The sequence below is a fragment of the Ixodes scapularis genome, unplaced genomic scaffold, assembly GCF_016920785.2.
Source record: "Ixodes scapularis isolate PalLabHiFi unplaced genomic scaffold, ASM1692078v2 PGA_scaffold24__2_contigs__length_7659602, whole genome shotgun sequence".
In the NCBI taxonomy this organism is placed as follows: domain Eukaryota; kingdom Metazoa; phylum Arthropoda; class Arachnida; order Ixodida; family Ixodidae; genus Ixodes; species Ixodes scapularis.
In genome coordinates this window covers 6,561,530-6,564,374 of record NW_024609851.1, presented here as the reverse complement: position 1 = coordinate 6,564,374, position 2,845 = coordinate 6,561,530, and the positions used below count along the sequence as shown (strand labels likewise).

At 47.9% G+C, this 2,845-nt stretch overlaps 1 pseudogene; it reads left to right on the top strand.

Moving 5' to 3' along the window:
• Nucleotides 1–1,478: 1,478 nt before the first annotated feature.
• Nucleotides 1,479–2,578, top strand: LOC120841234 (annotated as a pseudogene).
• Nucleotides 2,579–2,845: the final 267 nt, after the last annotated feature.

Genomic DNA, 2,845 nt, shown 5'->3' with positions numbered 1-2,845 from the left:
ATTGTCTTTGACGAGCTGCACGTCACGAAAGAGCTCTCGTACAACCCTCAGTGGACAGGTTTGAAGGGCTCGAAGAAAGTAACACTGGAAGAAGCCATAACCTTGCAAACAAAGCTTTTGTGTTTATGTCTAAAGGCATTCGCACGCCATGGAAGCAGCCACTTGGCTATTTTTTTGCTCATGGGGGAACACCTGCCAACATCTTGCGTGACCTTCTTTTCCAGTGCCACAATTTGCTTGTGAAAGCCGACCTGGAGCCAGTAGCTGTCGTATGTGACCAAGGCAATCAAAATGTTGCTCTTTTTAATGCCCTTGTTACCCCTGAGAAGCCCTACATAACTGTGAATGAGAAGCCACTTTTTTTAGAGCGCAGCTCTTGGGGGCCCGTTCCCGGCTTGAGCGGCGTCGCCGTCGCCGTCGGCGTCACCAAGGTCATCCCAAGGTCACTTGACCCCCAAGGTCATCCCAAGGTCACGTGACCCCTCCCCAAGGGTCACGTGACCCCAAGGTCACGCACCCCAAGGTCATGTGACACACAAGGTCACGTGACCCCCAGGTCACCCCAAGGTCACGTGACCCCTCCCCCAGGGTCACGTGACCCCCAAGGTCACGTGGCTCCCCAAGTCATGTGACCCCCGGACTCACGTGACCCCCGATGACGTCATCAGTGACGTCACTGATGACGTCACCGGTATCCGCATCGTCATTGTCATCATCACTGATGACGTCATCAGTGAGTGACGTCACTGATGACGTCACCGGCATCCGCATCGTCATCGGCATCATCATTGATGACGTCACCGGCATCCGTATTGTCATCGTCATCATCGCTGATGACGTCATCAGTGACGTCACTGATGACGTCACCGGCATCCGCATCGTCATTGTCATCATCACTGATGACGTCATCAGTGACGTCACTGATGACGTCATCGGTATCCGCATCGTCATCGTTACTGATGACGTCATCGGCATCGTCATCGTCACGTGACCCTCCTAGGTCACGTGACCCCCACCCAAGGTCACTTGACCCCCCCCCCAGTACCCTTCCCTCCTCCTCCTCAAGAGCTGCGCTCTAATTCGGCGTTACAGGGAGTTGTAAACGGCTTTCACTTTTTCTATTTGATGTTCCCCATCTGCTTAAGTGCTTACGAAATATGTTCTTCAAGTACAATTTTCAAGTTGGGGACCACACGTTGAGAAGCTCTTTCCTCAGGGATGCCTACGAAAAAGACAAACAACTTGAAATCCGATTCATGCCAAGGCTCTGTGAGAAGCATTTTAATTTGGCTTTTGCCTCCAAAATGTCAGTGAAACTAGCAGCGCAAATATTCAGTAATCACTGTGCTGCTGCAAAGTTTGCCATACTAACTTTCCAACAACTGCCACTTGAAGCTATCCACATTGCCTGGTTTATTGAAAAAAAATGGATCGTCTTTTTGATAGCTTGAACAGCTCACAGAAACGCGGGAAGAGCGCATATGTGTCTGCAATGCACGAAGGCTCCGTTCACAAGGAGTTTCTGAAAGAGTGCCTTCTTATGTTCGAAAGCCTTACCGTTTTTGGGTGCCCACGGCAGCCTGCTTGCATTCGCGGTTTCTCCTTGACCATTCGGTATATTATGCTGATTTATGAGCACCTGACAACTCAGTATGGTTTCAGATACCTTCTGACTCGCCAACTCAACTAAGATGCACTCGAAAACACATTCTCCGTGATAAGGTCAAAGTCTGGTGTGAACGCCAATTCCTCTTGCCGGCAGTTTCAGGCAGCCTTTAGGCGTCTCCTAGTTAGCAACATGTTTAAACTGTCTGACAAGACCAACTGCGAAGAGGACATGGCAACTCTTTTAGCGGCTCTTCCGGTTGGTCTCACAGCTCCCTCAGCTTCTCTTAGTCTCGGAAGCTCACTTCCACAATGTGCAGCTGACCTCACATCCTGTAGTTATCCCTCTTTATTATCACTTAACAACATTGTTTACTTTGCTGGATGACTTGTAACAAGGTTTGTCAAATATCATACATGTCAAAACGTGACTCAGCAATGTGAATTGCAAATCAAGAATGCCGCCTTTTCTAATTACAGCCAAGTGTTGTTGTATTTGAGTGTGAAAGGAACGGCTGAAGGAGACTTTGGAAGCCTCTCGGTCCCTTCACCTTGCTTTGTTTCCTTCGTTCAATCTTGTGAGAAGGTTTTTGTGGCGTCAATTGACAGTCTTCTTTTAAAAGAAGGCGTTGGGAAGGCATTGTGCATCACTCTTTATGAGAAGGTCGAAAAGCTGCTGACTCTCTGCAGTGAGGATGTCTATGACGATTTATTTGCCTTGTTTGCAAGGGTGAGGCTTCATTGGTTCGCCCGTAAAAAGAATACTGAGCTCCTTGATGCAGCTGTGAGACGCAAAACCAAGCAACAAATCCAGAGGCTGTGCAGATGAGACAACGCTTGCGTTATGCCCACAGGAAACCCCTTTAGTTTGTCTTACGTGTTGCATTCAACGATCGCGCTGTCATACCGGATTGTGTAGACACCCTGTGCATTATTGAGGAGTGTGTGAGAACAAGTGTTGACCTCGATGTTTTCTTGTGCATTAATGTTTGGTTGTGTAAGGTATACACAACCAAACAACTGCGATGAAAGGTAAATTAGTGAGTCAGTATGGTGCTAACAATTTGCCACAGAGCGAATTATTATCCTTTTTCCAATGCTTTCTTTCCTGTCATTTTGTGGCAGTTTCCTGCGTCCTAACACTCACATCAGCCAAGCTGTGGAGCACAATAGGCTTGTGGCGAGCGCATGTGCTATAACGAAACTTCTCAATTTTCAATCTCTTGAAGCATTAATTGAT